Raw genomic sequence first — 19,900 nt, 5'->3', positions numbered from 1 at the left:
GTGTGATGAGTCCAGAACAATCATGGCAGGGGGTAGAACTCCTTGCCACATACAGAGGTATTGATTCTGATTTTAATATCAGATACTGGGAACTGTGGGAGGTGAGAGTGTTGGGTTCACATCCTGCTTGGCCATCTGGTTGGCGACTGTGAGAACAGGATAATGGACTCATTGGGCCACTGGCCTGATCCAGTGGATTCTACATATGATCTTATTCCCTCCCTCCAGACAAGTGCTATCTAGAAAGGGAGGAGCAAAATCAAAATTTCAAAGAGAGATTTTAGAAAATAATATTAAATTATTGTTGAAAATGTATAATTTGCTCCTGGAATGGGATACCAAAGATGAACAGGTCAAATCTGCGATGATAGAATGGGCCAAAGATATGGGACATAATATACAAATGACAGACTGGGAGAGGCTATGGAAAACAGATCTGAAATTTACGGCATGTTCTTTATTGAAAGAAAATTATATGAAAATGATGTACCGGTGATATTTGACTGTGGTAAAACTAGCAAAAATGTATAGAACAAGTACTAATATATGCTGGAAAGGTAAAGAAAAAGAAGGTACCTTTTGTCATATGTGGTGGACCTGTAAGATAACTAAAAAAAAGGGGGGGGGAATGACATATAATGAAATGGGAAAAATGTTTAAAATACCTTTTGTTAAAAAACCAGAAGCCTTTTTATTAGGAATTATAGGTACCAAGATTCCAAAGGACTAGAGGAAACTGTTTATGTATGCTACAACGGCCGCTTGGATGTTACTAGCTCAGAGATGGAAGGAAGAGACAGCCCCGACCAGAGAAGAATGGCAAACCAAGTTGATGGATTATGCCAAAATGGCAAAATTAACTGGGAAGCTGAGGAATCAAGAAGACAAGAAATTTAAAAAAGAATGGAAAATGTTCATAATGAATATACAAATTCATTGTCAAACAGGTCAAAACATTAGCAGGACTTTAAATACAGGGGTGCATTTACCTTTACCTTTAATGTAATAAAATGTATAGATAACTTATTAAAATGAAAAATTGGAGAAGTACTGATATGCAGTTGAAAATAGAATCCAAAGGACCCATGGAAGGGATGGGTGTAAGTCAGTAGATTCAAAGTAATCTCGATATTTGGATTTTGTACTGTTTTAGATTGCATGTTTATCTATTTGAAAACCAATAAAAGAATAGAAAGGGAGGAGGAATGGTCACATTAAATACAATGACACATTTAACATCACATCTAGTTTGGTACTCTAATACTCTTTATCATCTTGATAAAGTGGGATATCATATGGTAAGGTAAAACGGTCCAAGGCCACAAGCCTGTATCCATGAGTGAGTAGATTACGGTCTGAATGGCCACATGAAATAATATAAGAAGGGTCCTGCTGGATCAGGCCAATGGCCCATCTCCACCAATGTGCTGTCCTCACAGTGGCCAATCAGATGCCACGAGCAGGATCTGTGCATCAGTATCCTTGTGATTCCCAGCAGCTGGTATTCAGAGGCATATTGCCTCCAGTGGCTAGTAGCCATTGAAAAAAGCCATCCTTTCTTCTTTATTGTGTGAACCCATCCAAGCTCCTGGCATGTTCATAGCTCGTAATTTATTAATTTTTTAATGGGAAGGCTGCCATTTCTGAGGCCATCAGGAGTCAAAGGCATAATTTGAAATGATAAACATCTCCATTTCAAGGCACAAGTTACTTTGCATAGTTAATATCACTATAATTAGTCATAGTTCTTGTAATTTATTGGAAAGGATGCTCAGTCCCTCCAGTGTACTACAGTGATGAATGTTGGTAGTGCAACTTTGGAAGCTGGAATCAAGAAAATTAGTAACAGTTGGAGAATTAGCATGTAAATCAATAATATCCTTTCTCTAGCATCTTGAGAAGCTGGGGGTATAGATCATATGCTGCAAAACGAAAAGGAACATGAAAAGTTACAATCGTAGCCTGCTCTGAACGATTATGGCTGCTTTTGCAGAAAGCTTTATTTTCCTTTTTTTAAAAAATAAAAAAGAGAAAACCTTTAGCAAATATTTAAACTATGTTTAACTAGTTGCAAATAAATTAAGCTGGTTTTATGCATTCTCTCTAATGAGAAGGGCACCGCATTTATTGAAAATGTGATTAGTATTATTCATTAAGCAACAACAACGAAAATCCTCATTTGTATCTTATTATCACTATTCTGCATAAACTAACACAATTTGTCACGAACTCCCTCATTTGCTGTATCCTCAAAAAAGCAGATTATGCTTATTTTTCATTTGGACAGTGGAAAATCAAGCCAGGTGTTTGGCAGCACCAGAGTGTTCAGGTGTAACTGTGCCAGTGATGGTACATTACTAGCAGCGTGGATGAAGAATGAGGCATGGAGAATCATGGGACTGAGGTGCCTGGAGGCCCTTCCCTTCAGAGTGGTCCTGCTGATGAGACAGGTGTTCCTGTAAAAAAAAGAGAGAGAGCGAAACTTTGTGGTTTTTTTTTGTAAAGTCAGCCTTTCACCTTCAACTAGAAAGCAAAAGTGCTAATGACTGAGCTGATGGGTCTCTGTTGTTATTATTCTGCTTTTAAATTCAAACATCTTCAGCAGGCTAATATATAATACTTGCTACCTGTGGTGATTAGGAACAATACAGATGAGAGCCCACCTATTCCTTGCCAGTGCTTAGAGTGGGGTAGGATGCTACCCCCACATCTTTTCAGGCTAGGGCCTTCTCTCTGCTTCTCAGGTGAGGATAACTCCAGACCCTCCAAGTGTCCCTGTTTTCCAGGGATAGTCCTGGATTTACAGACGCCATCCCAGTTTCTTATTCGATCCTGGAATGTCCCACTTTTCCTTAGGACATACGGTACCTATTTTCCTCAGAGAAATGTTGGAGGGTATGTAACTCTATCGTCACAATCTCACTTCCATTTCTTTCACCCTTTGAAACCACCCCCCCCCCACTTCTTTTCCCCTTCCTCTTTCACTTTCAGGCATTGATAGTTATATCATTTGCTTTTGTGTGTTCAGACCCAGAGACCTCCCCCCTAAATAAATTCACACATGACTCAAATTTTAGTTTTGGTTTTTGGCAGAATTTAGGCCACAACTTTATTGATTACAGAAAGTGAGAGGTTGCATAGGCTCTGGTTCGACTAGCTCCCTGTGCTCTTGCAGGCAGCGCTGACCCAGGGCACCAGCATAGGTCAGCCAAGGGTGAACACCTGGGAAGGTGAAAAGCTGGGCAGACTCTGTTCACCACCCAGATGCCCCCCTGGACTCAGGTATGGGCACAACCCCCTCTCAGGGGTTGACCAAACCAGTTGAGTCCCTGGATTCCTTTAATGGAATACCCTTCACATAGGGGTGGTGAGACCGCTCCCCCATCCCTATCACCTGAACCAGTGCCTATCCACAACCTTATTAAGTTGTGGCGATTTGCTACGCAGCAGGAGAAACCCAAATGGCAACAGCCAATCAGCCAAGTGGGGAAATTCCTACTGTACCCCTGTCCCAACAACAGACGACGGCATAGCAAGGTCAATCGCATGAATCCCTAAAATTAGGGAGAGGTAGACAGGTGTTCCGAATGCACGAGCCAAAAGAGGAAGCTCTGGGTCACGTGCATGGGTATAAATAGGTCCTTCAATCCATTTGGACTGTGCCCCATTGGTCAGATTGAACCCAACATTGAGGAACCTACCAATCGGGTGTTGTGGCAAACCAATCCAACCCACCCCACCCACAACACAGGAGGTCAGTCTCCAGGTCTCTCATCGCAACACATGCCCTCTTTTAGGGAGGGCACGATCTCTCTTGCAGTACCAAGCTTGGGAAGTAATGTGGCCAGGCGTCTTGCTGTACAGAGGGCTGTCCTCTATTAGATGAACTTTCAGAGCACAGCCCTTTATTTTCAGGAATCTTCTGTCTGAAGGACTGCCTGGTCCAAGTCTGGTTAAAAGAGGGAGAAAAAAGCAAGGAAAACAGAGAGTGGAAGCCTTGAAGTTGCCCGTCAACACTTAGCATCTGGATAGTAGTCCAACTAGCCATCTCCAGTGCATGCAGATGTTACTCAAATCTATGATTACTTTTGCTCTCATTTGTGTGTGTGTGTGATACATTTCCTCTTTTCTGGTGATGCATAAACGGCCATTTTAGTGGGAGGATTTGTGCTCTCAGTGACCCGCTCTTAATTATTGAGCAGTGAGGATGAAGACATAGTGCCAACTCACAGCATTTGAGTGGTAAATAGCAGGCCACAACTTTATTAAAGGCTTGGACATACAAGTTTACCTTGCAGCAGGTCTCCTTGCAGAAGAAGGAGGTGCAATTGTCACCACTGTGCAACATCAAAGCCTTTCACCCTCCTTGTTGAACGGCTGATAGAGGAACCCAGAGGAGCATATAAACTCTAGCAGTGAGTTGCCTCTGGCCTGTGGACCGAAGTTCCCCTTCCCCGCCCTAAGGCATGGTGAGCCCTAACATTTGCTGTGTGTGACAGTTGGATCTAGGACATGGACTTGATTGTTTTTAATTATGGTTAATGGAGTTGCTTAATGACATTACTTGGTGTTTGTTTTAATAGCAGTGCTGTCATTGTGATACGAAAATGCAACATAGCAGTCTGCTGAATTAGGAGTGAAACTTGCGCATAGACTATGGACCAAAGTAAACAGATGTTGTGGAAACAATATATTATTATGAACTATTTAAAGGTTTTCTCATTCTTGAATGTCTAAGATAACGGGGCTGAGGGCTGGAAAAGGTTTAAGGAGGAAATGCAGCTGTTTCTGATAGCCATTCAGACAGTTGATACTCTAGATCAGCAGAAGATAGCCATTTCCCCTCTGAATCTTGTTAGAGCCCAGGCTTTAAGTGCTTACAATTCATTGGAGCTGTCTTCTGAGGGGAGAGTCAGTTATGATTTTGGTGATGCAAAATATGAGGAGTATTGCCTAATGAAACCATTGGAAAGCCACCTCTTTTGTTCTCAAGATCAGGAAGGAAGCCTGCTGTAGTCTTGTCAGATTGGAAAGCTAAATAAATATCTGGACATGCAACTTAGGAGAGTTAAGGAACTCTTCTAAGAGATCAGATTGGGCACCAGCTATTCATAGGCCTGGTTTGCATAACATGGTGAGTCAAGCTATGGCTTACTGGGACCACGTGAACATGCACACTCATGGAGAGGAGCATGCTTTGATCCTCCTTGGGCCTTTTTACCATCAAACCACATTGAGTTAAAGCAAGGTTTGGCTTAATGTCTCATCCAGACCTGGGTTTGTGGTTAAGCTGTCTCCTTACTAACCTCAAGCTGTAGACACTAACAGACCTTGGCTGTAGCTCATAGCTGATGAAGAGAGAGCTTAACCATGAGTCCCAGTCTGAATGACACATTAAGTCGATCCTTGGTTTAGCTCCGTGAATTTTGGGAGCAAAAAGGACTGGGGATAGCAGCCGTGAGCAACTCTGCAGGAGCCCACATGTTTACTTGGCCTCAATAAGCCATAGTTTAGCTTACCATGTGGCACAAACCAGGCCATAGGCTGCTACCAGAGGGACCTAATTTGGGTCTTTTGGCTTGTAGACAAGGATGAGATGGGACTCTCTGTGGAGGAGACTAACCACAGTAAAGGTGAAAGAGTCAAAGAGAAGAAGGAAAGGGTCTGTTGTCCTGCATCTGAAGACAAAGGCTTAAACATGTCTCCCCTCACACTCCAGTGCTGACCCAGATTTCTCCCTTCCCCACAGCTGCTATTTGGGAAAGAAAGAAAGAAAGAAAGAAAGAAAGAAAGAAAGAAAGACAGACACAAGTTGAACTAGAAGATCCCTTCCAACTCAACAATTCTGTTTCTATGATTCTATGAAGTTACTTGATGAGCATCATGTCTGGCTTGGCTCTAGGCCTGTCAAGATTCCAAGAGTGCATACCAGAGAGACTAGACTAAACTAGAGCAGTTCATAATTTGCAGAAGTTCTTTAGCACCTGAGCTTTATGTTTGCTGTTCTATAGTGCTTGTAAACAGCTACCTAAAGCAGAAGATGTGATGCTATTAGTTAGTGTTGCTCAAGAGATTAGAATCTTGATGAGTTTTGATTATAATTGCTGCATGTGATGATGGCGAATCATTGAATCATAAAGCTGGAAGGGACCTCAAAAGTAACATAGTCCAACTCTCTGCTGATGCAGGAAATCGAGTACCACTTTGTTTATATAGTGTATTTATATACCCTTTATTTATACAGCAGCACCATTGGTGTGTATGGAGCTTTACTGGGCATTCTGTGGAACTTTCCCTCAAGACTTGGGGTCTGTGTAACTCTGACTTCATAAAGTTACTTCGTAGTTACTGCAATGGTACAGAGGTAGAACATAACAGTGCGCAGTGCTCCACCAGATGCAGTGGTGCCATTATGGAGCCCCCATACAAAATCATTTCATGGTGAGTGATAACCCCGCATAGAAGGTTCATAGGCTTTCCTGTGGTTGCCATCACACTCGTTTTGGAGGCAACTGAGCCAGGTAGGCTCAAAGTCTTCACTTAATTCAGAGACAGGGAACCTGTGGCTCTCTAGATGCTGCTGGATGGCAACTCACATCCTCCATCACCTTTGGTCATGCAGACTGGAAGCTGATGGAAGATAGAGTTCCAATAACTTCTGGAGGGTCTCATATTTACCATCTCTGATCTAATTCATCACAACAACTGTCCAGCATGTTCCTGTTCCCTCTCTGATGCCTGTGTCCCAGGCTGCAGCCTGTTTACTTCCCTGCCACACAGATCAATGGAAGCCACTGGAGATGTAGTTTTGATCTCCATGTGCATAGCTCAAACCTGTGTTTCCATCCTTGGTCATGCCACCTGTAATAAAATCTCAAGAGTAGGAAACAAAATGGTGGCGACTGGCTTACGCAGCTAGCTCACTGGAAATAATTTGTTATGGTAGGTTGTTTTTTTAAATCAATTCCTTGCAGTAAAGGCCAGTGATATGCAGATGGGGACATGGAAGGTGTGTCATTGCTCCCTTATGATTGGTAACAGCGGGTAAGAGCCAATTAGTTTGGTTTCCTTAAAAAAATAATAATCTAGCAATTTTAATTAGAGTCTATCCACCCCCCCACCTTCTGAGATGCCAGACCCTTAATGGGGGAGAAGGAAAACTTCTGTTACCTCTGCAGTCATTAGACTTGGAAATAGAGAGTCACTTTTCTAGCCTGGAGCCAGAAGGTGGGCTATCTCGAAGGCAGGGTTGATCGCTTTTGAATACCGCATGAAATCTATAGATACAAGGCTGGTGTCATATGACAAGGAGCCTTAAGCAGATGGATGACAGTGTGTGCACTATAGGCTGCTGTTAATTTACTAGCTAGAGATAATGCATCTTTAAAATTAAAAAAAAATGAGTCACTGCAAAACAGACTGAGGCTATAGCTTGCAGATTGTAGAACTTAGATGGGGGGGTTGTGATAGAGGTCGCATGTGTAGTTATGAAAGTTACATTAAAAATAAAATAAAATGAAGGGCACTATAATTTTTTCATAGTTTGAGCTTTTGTGGATTAAGTCAAAATGTGAACTTTGCTTAAAGAAAGGTTCAGAAAGTGGTGTGTGTGTTTTTTTAAAAATGTGTGCCAATTACTGTGGAGCTAAAACGACACAGACTTGTTAGTTTTTACTTACCAGGTTTAAAGGAAATTAATAAAAGAAGCTGGCTTAACAGCGTAACTGAATGATATAATTTCTGTTTAGTTAGGCTGCCTCTGCTCAGAAATGCTTGAAGAAGTTGATCTTTTGCAAATTCCTGAATGTTCCGACACAGTTCTTGGCTAAAACACACATACATACGAAATAAATTTTAAATTGCTTATTTGGAGAGAGAAACTAGGTCTAGAAATGCATATTGTGAGAGAAAATATATTGAGGCACGTGCATATTAAGTGAAAATATTGCTTTTCCATGGAAATTTTCATTTGGATGGAAACAACGGTTCTGAACACAGATAGTGGGGTCCTTGGATAGCTGTCAAGCTCAGTAGCGATGGTCTCTCCTGTCACTATTCCAAGCACTTGACATTGGAGAGAACCATTTGAATTTCTCACAAAGGCCCTGATATAGCTTCACTGTACAATTGGTGTCACCAGTGTGGTACCCAGAAGGCAAGGCAGCCAGTACTGCTGCTTTGCTTTCCAGCATGCCTTGTCAAGCTGACTGGTTGTTGTTAAGAAAGGAAGCTGGTGGGGAAGAAAGGGGTCTTGTTGCTATCTGGTAAGTCTCAAGGTGGTAGTGGGGCACTGGGGAGTGCTACCCATTTTAATTTTGGGTGCATGCGATTTTGTGGGTTTTGTGTCTGGATTGGGTATGCGGTTGTCACACACCACCCCAATCTCTGAACCGTGTGAGATTCCAGGGCGCTTACCCAAGATTTGGCTTCCTTGAAATGAGCGACAGTGGAGACCGAGATGTCGTTAGGACATATGGTTTATTTACATCTAACGCAACCTGTTTTGAATTATGGTGCTGGAGGAGACTCTTGAGAGTCCCATGGACTGCAAGAAGATCAAACCTATCCATTCTTAAGGAAATCAGCCCTGAGTGCTCACTGGAAGGACAGATCGTGAAGCTGAGGCTCCAATACTTTGGCCACCTCATGAGAAGAGAAGACTCCCTGGAAAAGACCCTGATGTTGGGAAAGTTGGAGGGCACAAGGAAAAGGGGATGACAGAGGACGAGATGGTTGGATAGTGTTCTCGAAGCTACCAGCATGAGTTTGACCAAACTGTGGGACGCAGTGGGAGACAGGATTGCCTGGCGTGCTCTGGTCCAGGGGGTCACGAAGAGTTAGACCCGACTAAACGACTAAACAACAACAACAACGCAGCCTGAGCATGTGGTGGAGTGGCTCACAGCGTTAACACCCCAAGGTGGTCTAGCTTCCCCCATAGCTACTGTAATGAGCACCGTGAGGTTTGAGGAAACCAGGGCCTGGTCGTGCTCGCCTTAGGGGAATCGGGTGCAGGCTGGCAAGCACAGTCACATGATGAGATGCTCTGCAGCTGGGGGCAAGCTCAGGAAGTCGATATAAGGCTATGGTTCCCAATGTGGGGCACATGCCCCACAGAGGGACAATTTGATTTTTAAGGGGGATAATTTGAGAATGAGTTATTAACAGTGAATGGCCTTTTAGGCTTTCTCCATGTGAATAGGAGTTCACTTTCTGAATAATAAGAATTATATGTCACGGGGGGCGGGGAGGCATCAGGATTTCATAGATGCTTAGGTGGGGCATGGCCCCAAAAAGGTTGGGAACCACTGGTATAAGGCCTGCATTTTGCCCTTGGTCTTTGCCACAGCAACATGGTCTTATGCCAAGCTGTAGCCTGCTTCTGCTCCGGCATCCTGACCTCCTCTGTTCCTGACCATAGATCCACCAGTTGGACTGCCTCTGCTACCTGCGCCACTGCCTGTACCTCAGTTTTGGTGTGCCAGCCCCGAACTCTTGCTGCTCACACCTCGGATCGTGACAGCTGCAGCCTTGGATTCCAGCAGAAATCAAGCACGTCTCTCCCTCACAGACTTCAGCCTGCTTCTAACTTCTAGCTTACTCACATAGCACTGGCCTTTGTCCTTCTCGCCAACAGCCAGTTGACTAGGGTCACCCATTTGTCTTTGTGTCAAGTGCTGTTGTGGTTGCTCGAGAGCAAACAGGCAAGACTCCAACCTGCCTTTTTCAGGCTTTATTATCTGTACAAACTATTTACAGTGCAGAGCGTCGCAAGTCCATGTCTGCTCAGTCGCTAGCAGAATCTGGGAGTGGGCGGTCCTTATACCTTCCCCAGCATAACAGCCGTGTGACCCCCAACCTTCTCTTCCCCTCTCTGCGCTGAAGACTACTGTGCAGAATGGGCGCTGGCAAAGGGGGACTTGCCTCCCCTCCGCTTAGCTCAGGCTCAGTGTTGAGGCTCTCCCTAGCATCTCCTGGCCCTTGCACCCCCTCCCCACTGGAGGTGGGGCTTTCCTCCTAGCCCAAGGAAGAACTGCTTCGCAAGGTCTTCAGAGGCTCCCTGTAACACAACTGCCCTTCCACCTCTTGCCTCTGAGCTGTTGGCAGTTCCCTGACACTCTGATATGGAGTCACTTCCTTTGTGACCTCAAGAACCCATGCTCAGGCCACTACTAAGAAGCTGGCCTGGCTATTCCAGCAATCAAATCCTTGTGGGATCCAGGAATCGGAAGGGACTCAGGCATACAGCCTAACCACCACCACTCCCCAGACTCAACCCCATTTCCCCCAGGGTGTGTCTGTTTAGGGTTTTTTGAGTAGCGGTGGAGGAGAATGCTGCCTGACTGGGTTTGTTGCGGGCAGTTTACTTTTTCTGAAAGGGAGGGGTGGGTATGCCCGTGAGTTTTTCAGAATTTTGAAATGGGTTGATGGTTGCTAAATACTAGGGTATTGTGGGAAATCAAAATGCCCCCTACAGTGGAGTCAAAATCAGCATAGTTTGAGGGCCTATCAGAGCAATGGGAAGAGTGCCAACCACAATCAGTTTCAGATTTTGATTCATGGTAGCCTATAATTTAGTGTATATAACACAACACATGGCACAAAATAAAATGATCAAAAATACAGAAGCTCCTTTGTATTGATTGGTTTGACTTATTTTTTATAAAAAATAAAATAAAGAAGGTAATCATTTAAAAATGCAGATGTTGCTGTCCCAAGGAGCTCACAGTTGAAATGTCCAGAGCAAGAAAGGCCATGAGTGGACAGAAATGAGAAAGGAATAGAGAGGCCAGGGTGAAGAATGAATGAGAGAAAGAAAAAGCAGTCAGATTGTTTGCCATCTGATCTATACTTCAGTTGAGGCAAAGCTGGTTGATTTCATCTCATCGAAGCACATGGGATTGATTTGGTTCAAAGGCAGTTATTTTTTTCTGAACTGGGCCCACCCCGTTAAGTTTAACTGTAAACTTGTTGACAAGAATGAGACTACATCAGCATAAATCAGTGCTTGAGCTTAGCTAGGTCATAGATCAGGTTGTAAAGCAATTATATTCATACAGGATTAGATACTTAGAAGATGCTCATTCTTTTCCTCATCCACTCAAAAACCCCAACAACTCCCGAACTCAAGAAATTCTTGTATGGTACTTTTTTTTAAATGAAGTTTTAAGCTACGGTGAATGCAGCTGGTTAAGGTCATGATTTCATAGACAACCTTGATTTTGATTTGCAGTTGTAGCTTTTAAACAATGCAATTTAAAGCTTAAAAAAATTATGGCATTTTACCTTCAATGTAGAATTTTCCTGGCTCTGAAGCGTTTTGCAATCATGTGTAGTTTAGAGCTGGTATTGAAAATACTGTGCATTAGCAATGGAATCATTGTTGCATTTTGATATCCTACTTTTCTCGTGCAATATTCAAGATGACATTAATTCTGAGCGTATAACTTCAAATGTCACGCTAAAAAATTTAATGCCTGCATAAGGTCAGTAATTTAAACAAAAGGAAATGTGCTTTTTGCTGTATCTACCCAACATAGAGGTCAGCACAAGATCCACTAGATCAAGTAAATAGAACTTACTGATATAGTATTACAAATTAACTTAAGAACTAGAGGAACGAATGGTTGCCTCTTTTCCTTTTCACAACTGCTGCCATGCTCATCTCTTTCTTTGTTTCTTTTTAATTTGTGGGTGAATTGAGTGCTCATTAAAAGAAAGGGCTGGATTGTAGCAATAACCAGGAACTTGTGCTATGACTCTTCAGACACTTCAGTCATATTTATGCATTCATGGGAGCAATGGTTTCGAGATGCTGGATTATTTGTAGAGCTTCTTTTTATGGGCGCGTGATCCTATTATGGAATGGAAGGCATTTTTTGTAACCCGTAAGAAATGAGCCCACAATGATCGTATTAATCCCATTTCTTGATGGCGCAAGCTATTCTTATATTTTCTAAAGTTAATTAGTTCTTCTTTATGGGAACGCTCGTGATGCAGCTGTACTGTGATCAATAAAAGGCCATGGAAGTGAGCAACAGTGCACCCATAGAAGATACCTGGAACACCCATTTCTAACAACTGTAGCACTGAAAGCTAGCAAAGTAATGATTGCCTTCAGATAATGGTTTTGTTTCCACTTTCATTGTTATCAGAACCATCAATGGGATACACTCAGTGATTTACCAACTTCACAAAGTCTACATGATTCCTTTATAAGATACAGCAGGTTGGAGTGGTGAAGTTGGATGTGGAAGACTTTGGATTAATAAACACTTCAGCCAGCGATGAGCAATAGTGCAAAGTAGTGGTTTAGAAGAGTAGTTACTCTATATGCATGGATTTTCGGCATGGGTTCTTTGCTTCTGCAACTCTATATAAAATTCTGTAGGATTCCCCAGTACAATTAAAATTTTGCCTAAGCCTTTTCTGTGACTGCCATTAATTCCAACTTGTCTCTTAACCACTTTTTACTGCACCTGGTTGCAGGATACAGACACTGGATGCACAGACCTGCAGACTTGTTCCAAACAAATATGTGATAATTTATTAAAGCTAATATGTAATACAATACATTTATTAAATTTGTGCCCTGCTCTTCCTCCCTGAAGGAATATTTACTTTCAGGCTGGTTATTTAATAATACTTGGTTTGACAATAGCCGTTACTGCTTGAAAGATGTCGCTGTTGCTCAGCCGTCGCCCACGCTAGACTCCCCCTTCTGAAACTGCTGTTTTCTCTCCAGAAGTCTTCCTTCAGGGAAGTCCACCAATAGCTGAAGGGTCACATGTTCTCTATCGCTGGTGTAGATGGTGGGAGACAAATTACTTTGTTCTTATTGTTCTCCTTCAGCTATGAATTTATCCAGCAATCTTTTTCTCTTTTTTCTCTTTTTAAGTGTTGGGGTTGTTGTTCCAAAGGAAAGGAATTTACATAGTTTCACAATGACACAGAAGTGGTTTTACATGTCCTAAACAAGGCCGCGCAGCTCAAAGGAAAAGAGTTGGCAAGTTATCACACGCCACTCCGAAGTCTCTGTATCTCAGCCCCAGCACAGGGCATTTCAGCGTGTCAGCCTTAGGTTATCAGAGGAAAAAGTCACCGGAGAAAGAAAGAAAAAAACACACGACCCATCTGGCTAGAAAAAACAATCCCTCGAGTGCTGTATGCCCTTTGATATGGAAGCCAAAAACTACACACAGGAGTTTGCTTGATTTGACACAAGTGGTTGTGATAAATTCTTAATTATGTGGTTGGATAAAAGGCCTCCGCAGCAGAGCCGAAACAAAAATGAGCCAATTTAGATTGGGGATCTTAATCTAGGGGGTATGATAGGGTCAAAAAGTCCCCTGACACTCCTGCTTATCTTGTTTTGAATGCTTACCTCCTTTTCTGTGAAACTGGATTCTACCGTTCCGCTGCAGCGGGCGGTGTTTTCACAAGATGTCAAGATCCATATTGGTGACCAGCCTTCCCCCCCACCCCCAATTCATGCCACATTTCCTACAACAGGATCTGAGCTTCTGCAACTGCAATCATATATTCACCTTGGAGGAACTCCCATTGAACTCAGTGGAGCTTAGTTCTAAGCAGACATGCATATAGGATGATACTGGAAATAGGGGTGTCACAGAATTCCATCCAAATTGATGGTGTTTGCTTACTCAACCCATGTCCAAAATTAACCCAGCAGATAGAAATTGCTGCTGCTTTCAGTCCACAAGTGATTCATAACCGATTGCCTTCCTGTCCCTCGTTTGCACTGCATTTCCTTTGCGTTGAAATGAATGAGGCGGGATAACGTAATGACAACATGACTGTGCAATTAATCACAAAAGTTATATAAGATATGTAATTTTGTCACAACAGGTAGTGGGATGAAGAATATAGTTTTTGGCAGAAGGTGAGCTGCAGCAGAAGAGAAACAGCTCTGTATGCAAAGAACACAGGGCAGAGCACAAAACAAAGCCTTTTTACACCCCGAAATGTAATTGCGGGATTTTTAAGCAATCGAGTTGTAGCCAGCTAGCGAGCCTATTGTGCTTTGTCACCCCAAAAGACAAGATGCACACCACAAATGAGGACACTATTTCTCATAAAATAGACATGTACACAGGGCCGGATTTAGGTTTGATGAGGCCCTAAGCTACTGAAGGTAATGGGGCCCTTTATATGTCCAGCTGTCCTTTGTCAACAACAAATTCTCGCTGTTTTTTGTGTTGAATATATGCTATATGGTAATTTAGAGACCTAATAGGTATCTAAAGCCATTTGCACATGCAGAATGTAGGCACCCTATATATAGAAATGAGCAAACCACTGATATTTTAGGGAGCAGGCTAGCAGGCGGGCCCCATTACTTACATCATAGGAACCTGCACAATACAAAACACTGTTGCTGCATGTAGGTTTTATTTTATTTGTTTTTTATCTTATATTTTGGAAATGTACATCCAGTTTTCCCCCCTTTAATTTTTTTGGGGGCCCCCAAGAGAGTGGGGCCCTAAGCTTGTTTAGCTTATACGTAAATCCAGCACTGCACATACCAGTGCATGTGTATGGATGCACATTTAAAAAAAAATTGCTATAATTTAAATACAATACATCTCACCACAGAGAAGATGATAACCAGGTCATCTGCTGCCGAGGTGCTAGCTGTTGATGGAGAAGTTCAAGGCCCCCTTCTGTCCCTTCATGTGCTTCTTTATCTTCAAACCAGACATAGACTGCTGACAGCCCTTCAAACAGAAGGCTGCTCTCTGTGGAAGCAGGGCACATGATCACCCCACAGTGCATTACTGTTCACAAAGCGGTTCCTTCCCTTTCCCTTTGCAGTGCCATGGCCCCAAAGAGGAGGCTTGAGAAAGAGTTCAGGCTCCTCTCCCTGTGTGGGAACTGTCCAATCCCCTCCAACGTTTCTCCAGTGAAAATAGGGACATTCTATTCTACATCAGGAAGATTCTCCCACATTTGATCTCACTGCACACACAGATGTCATATCTGCACCTGTCACCTTGAGCCAGTTGACAACCTCTCCACCTCACCTATCTCACACAGGATTGTTTTTAAGAAGAAATGTGCAAGGGAAGGGAACATATACAACACCTTTCACAGATAAATGGAATGAAATAATATTTTATCTGTAAGCTGCCTTGAGTCCCTATGGGGGGGGGAGCAAGATATAACAACAACAACAACAACAACAACAACAACAACAACAACAACAACAACAACAGCAACAACAACAACAACAACAGGAACGGTGAGAATGATCAGGAACATACCAGACAGTAAATTCCACTGAACTCAGTTGTGAGTAAAAATGCCTCGGATTACAGTGTAAGGCTGCCCGGTCTTTATGCAGTTACCTGGGAGTAAGCTCTACTGCATAAAGCAGGAGTTACTTCTGAGAAGACAGGGTAAGGATCCATTTACAATAAAGGAATCAACACTCCACGTGTTTCCTAAAAAAAAATTGCTGGCAGCCAAATTATGGAAATTTTTTTTTAAAAAGTGGATCGGCGACGTTTTCCTTCAACATTTTAGGAAGGGCTTTATATGCCAGCTTCACAATTTCCTTCATTTGGTGCAGGTATTATATCTTCAGTAGAAACTAGGACTTCAAGGACAATTGTGACTTTAAGGAAGGATGGGAACTTTTTACAAATTATCTAAAAAGACAACAAAATGAACCGGACTCCTTGGCAGGTTTTGAATAAACATACACAAATTTATTGGTTGATAACATGATAGATAGATAAGGCAAGGATATGTATAATTTTATAACATACAGAGAATAATATGTGCAGAGAAATCAGAGAGAGGAGCTGAGGGAAGTCCCTGGTGGGGGGGAGGGAGGGAGGGATGGAAGGGGGGGGGAAAGGGGGAAAATAATGTATGTGATTATATGGTTTGATAATTTGTTATGTTGAAATTGCTTAATAAAACTATTTTTTTTAAAAAAAAAACGAAACTGGGATGGCTTCTGTAATTCCGGGGCTGTTCCTGGAAACTCAGGACACATGGAGAATATCCTGTCCCACTCTACAGTTCTCCATCTTCCAAAGAGACTGCCAGAGGATCAACTGTATACAGTGGCAGGCGGTGGACACCTCACGCCCATTTCCTGACTGCAGCTATAATTCTGTTGCATTGCATATATTTTTCACTGCTAGATTAGCTTTGACTTGCGGACAGAGAATTGTGGCAGGGTAATGGGTTCAGAGCCCCCTAGTCACCACTGGTTTGCCTTCTCTTATTTATAACCCCTTGGCTGGCTATTGCTGCTCTTAGCTCGAAAGGTACTAGATGCTGTAAGAGAAGTGACCAGCTACGGCAAGACAGATACATTTAATCTAAATACTTAAATGTGATTCTTCTCCTAAGATGAGCAAACTGAATTAGGGCCGGGGGTGGTGGTGGGGGAAAGCCTGATGAGAAAAGAAACCTAACATGATGAATGGGCAAATTTTAAAAGCCTATTAAACTGGAGAAAAATCAAATGACTGCCAAATGGACTTTCATTCCTCTTTTTATTTATAAACATTCATGTGAAATTGCAAGGGGAAGGAGGGGGGGTGGAGAAAGCCCTTGAACTCCCCTGAAAGACATTTTGTATTGCGATATGTTGCCTTAACTGCTAAATGGTCATCTGCTTTGTGTAGGCTCTTTCTGGGATCTTTGTACAATACATCTTAATGTCAGCACCGCTGCGATGCAATTCTAATGTGGATTCACGCACATAATCACCAAGCTCAGTGATAGAACACATGCTTTGTAAAAGCCCCCAAGGTTCAAACGCTGACATATCCTGGTAGAACTAGGAAAGACATCTCTCAGAAGGAGTGGGGAGCTGCTTCCAGGGATAGGGAACCTGCGCCCCCTCCTAGATGTTACTGGACTCCAACTCCCATCAGCCCTGAGCCCCCCAGCCAATGGTCAATAATGATGATAGCCTATATAAAAAGGATTTTCCTTATGCGAAGTCCAAAGGGGGGGTTTGGCGTGTAAGAAACATATTAGAGAGGATGCAATTAGATAAGACAGAACCTTAAAACACAATTGCATGCAATTTGAGCTATAAACATCGATGTTGGGTGAGCGGGAAGTCACTAGTTTTGTTGAATTGGAATTTAATTTTTGACTTACAAATGTAACTTTCTATACGGGAAAAAAAGAATAAAATATTATTACATTTAAAAAGAATGATGGACCAGCAACACCTGGAAGACCACAGCTTCCTCACCCCTCGTGTAGACAGCCCTGAGATAGATGGACTAATCAGGATCAGAACTGATAAAAGAAAGCTTACTATGTTACTCTTAATAGTTAAATCTGCATTTTAGATAAAGCTGTTCTGAATTCAGTTTTGAAATTTTCCATCAAAAAAGCTGCTGTTTTGTTACAGTTCAAGTGATTTTTTAAAATCAGATCTGCCAGCAAGCTGCACGAAAAATCGATTTGTTTAAAGTAATTTAGTGCCATTATTTTTCAATGCCACTTCTGTCTCCTTTGGCAACGACTTCTTTCAATAAGATCTCCTGGGTCTACACTACCAGATCCCATACCGCAAAGGAACGATGTTATGCAGTGATTCATGGCGCAATGATGTTGCCCAATTTCAGCAAATAAAATTGTGTAAATAAAATACCCATAAAGAAAACCAGCACAGCCTTTCATATTTATGGACTCATCTTAGGTAGGCCAAAACTACTGAGGGGGGGGGGGCACACAATTCAAAATATGGATGAAAGCGAAGACCCAATTCCAAGATTTATTTATTTTATTTTTTTATGGAAGAAGAGATGATTAACCATTTTTATTTAATTATGAAAATAAAGGCAGCTAAGCAAATCATTTCACACATAAAAATTACATATTCTTATCAACCATATTCAAAAGTAATAATAATAATAATAATAATAATAATAATAATAATAATAATATATTATTTATACCTCGCCCACCTGGTTGGGTTTCCCCAGCCACTCTGGGCTGCTTCCAACAAAATATTAAAATACAATGGTCTGTTAAACATTAAAAGCTTCCCTAAACAGGGTTGCCTTCAGATGTCTTCTAAAAGTCTGGTAGTTGTTGTTCTCTTTGACATCTGGTGGGAGGGCATTCCACAAGGCAGGTGCCACTACTGAGAAGGCCCTCTGCCTGATTCCCTGTAACTTGGCTTCTTGCAGCGAGGGAACCACCAGAAGGCCCTCGGTACTGGACCTCAGTGTCCGGGCAGAACGATGGGGGTGGAGATGCTCCTTCAGGTATACGTGCCTGAAGCTGTTTAGGGCTTTAAAGGCCAGCACCAACACTATGAATTGCACTCAGAAACATACTGGGAGCTAAATCTACGTAGATCTCCGGTGTTACATGGTCCAGTGGCTTCTCCCAGTCACCAGCCTGGCAGTTGTGCATGGATTCACTCTCGGCTCTGCAAACAGCTCTACACATGTCCATTGGTGCATGAGTAGAGTTTTTTCTGAAGAGCTCTGAATGAATGTGGGTGATAGCCCACAAGGCTCCACCATCCCTTTCAACCCATGAGAGGGGTCATCGTAGGAACTGTCTGTTTCCATGGAACTGTCTTGCCCACAGCCCAATCCAAGAGATATATTTTAGCAAATAAGTGCCCTTGATTTTAATGAGGCTTACTTTCAGGCAATGGTGTTTTGGATTCCTGCAGTGAGTGTTTAGTCAAAAGCTGTGCTGAAAAACAAAGCCATTCAAAGGATGAGAAGTGGGTGGTTTCACTGTCCATCATTCTAGTAGATGCCGCACTTTTATTACTGTGAGCTTAAGTGGCACATAGCAGTAGATGTTCATTTTGGCATCTTTCTGGTTTGATTTTCCTTGCCCACCGCAAGTGCTTCCAAGGGAGCTAAAGAGGCTGACATTGTTATTGTATCCAGGTGCATCTTTCTGAAGTGCTGAATTCTGGGCATCTCTAGGCATGATAATATTACCTCTTGAGAATGTCTGGTTTGTTTGTTTTTAAAAAAGTAATTTGCATTACAGTGGTACCTTGGGTTACATACACTTCAGGTTACATACGCTTCAGGTTACAGACTCTGCTAACCCAGAAATAGTGCTTCAGGTTAAGAACTTTGCTTCAGGATGAGAACAGAAATCGTGTGGCGGCAGCTGGAGGCCCCATTAGCTAAAGTGGTGCTTCAGGTTAAGAACAGTTTCAGGTTAAGTACGGACCTCCAGAACGAATTAAGTACTTAACCCGAGGTACCACTGTACTTATTTGTTAATACGGACCATAGCAAGGAAAGCCAATGTATACACAAGAGAAGACGAGAGAAGAAAGCATAGACACAAAATTCCTATTTGAGGACAGAAGCTGCATTCCATTCCATGTGCACATAGAGCAGGTGTGGAGAACCTTCGACACCCCAGATGTTGCTGAACTACAGCTCCCATCAGCCCCAGCAAGCATCGCCAATAGCCAGGGATAATGGAAGTTGTGGTTCAGCTACATCTGGAGTGATTTAGGGTTCTTGACCACAAGAAAGCTTTGAGGGATTTTAGGCCTTCCCAATAAACATGGAAAGGTTGGGGTGGAGGCCCATCCCCACAGTAGACATGCCCTTAGCTGATTTGTGCTCTCATGCTTCCAGGCTTAACACCCGAATAGTTGTCCATTCCTATCTAGTTTGGCCCTTAGAACTTAGGGCTTTGATCTCTCCACTGCTTATATTGCCTTTGCACTTCTCTGGACAAGCCACTGCAAATATTTGAAGCCTGTGAGAAGGTAAAGGTAAAGGGACCCCTGACCGTTAGGTCTAGTCATGGCCGACTCTGGGGTTGTGGCGCTCATCTCGCTTTATTGGCTGAGGGAGCCGGCTTACAGCTTCTGGGTCATGTGGCCAGCATGACTAAGCCGCTTCTG

General features: G+C 42.7%; 1 long non-coding RNA gene across 1 annotated transcript; it reads right to left on the bottom strand.

Moving 5' to 3' along the window:
- Positions 1–2,102: 2,102 nt before the first annotated feature.
- Positions 2,103–9,680, bottom strand: LOC310710395. Its single transcript, XR_014528032.1, has 3 exons — positions 9,606–9,680; positions 3,702–3,949; positions 2,103–2,456 (listed from the first exon to the last, which is right to left on the bottom strand). It is a non-coding gene; the product is annotated as an uncharacterized lncRNA (long non-coding RNA).
- Positions 9,681–19,900: the final 10,220 nt, after the last annotated feature.

This window comes from Podarcis liolepis, assembly GCF_965112155.1.
Source record: "Podarcis liolepis genome assembly, chromosome: 6".
In the NCBI taxonomy this organism is placed as follows: domain Eukaryota; kingdom Metazoa; phylum Chordata; class Lepidosauria; order Squamata; family Lacertidae; genus Podarcis; species Podarcis liolepis.
The sequence above is the reverse complement of the archived record's forward strand: the minus strand, read 5'-3'. Positions and strand labels throughout refer to the sequence as shown.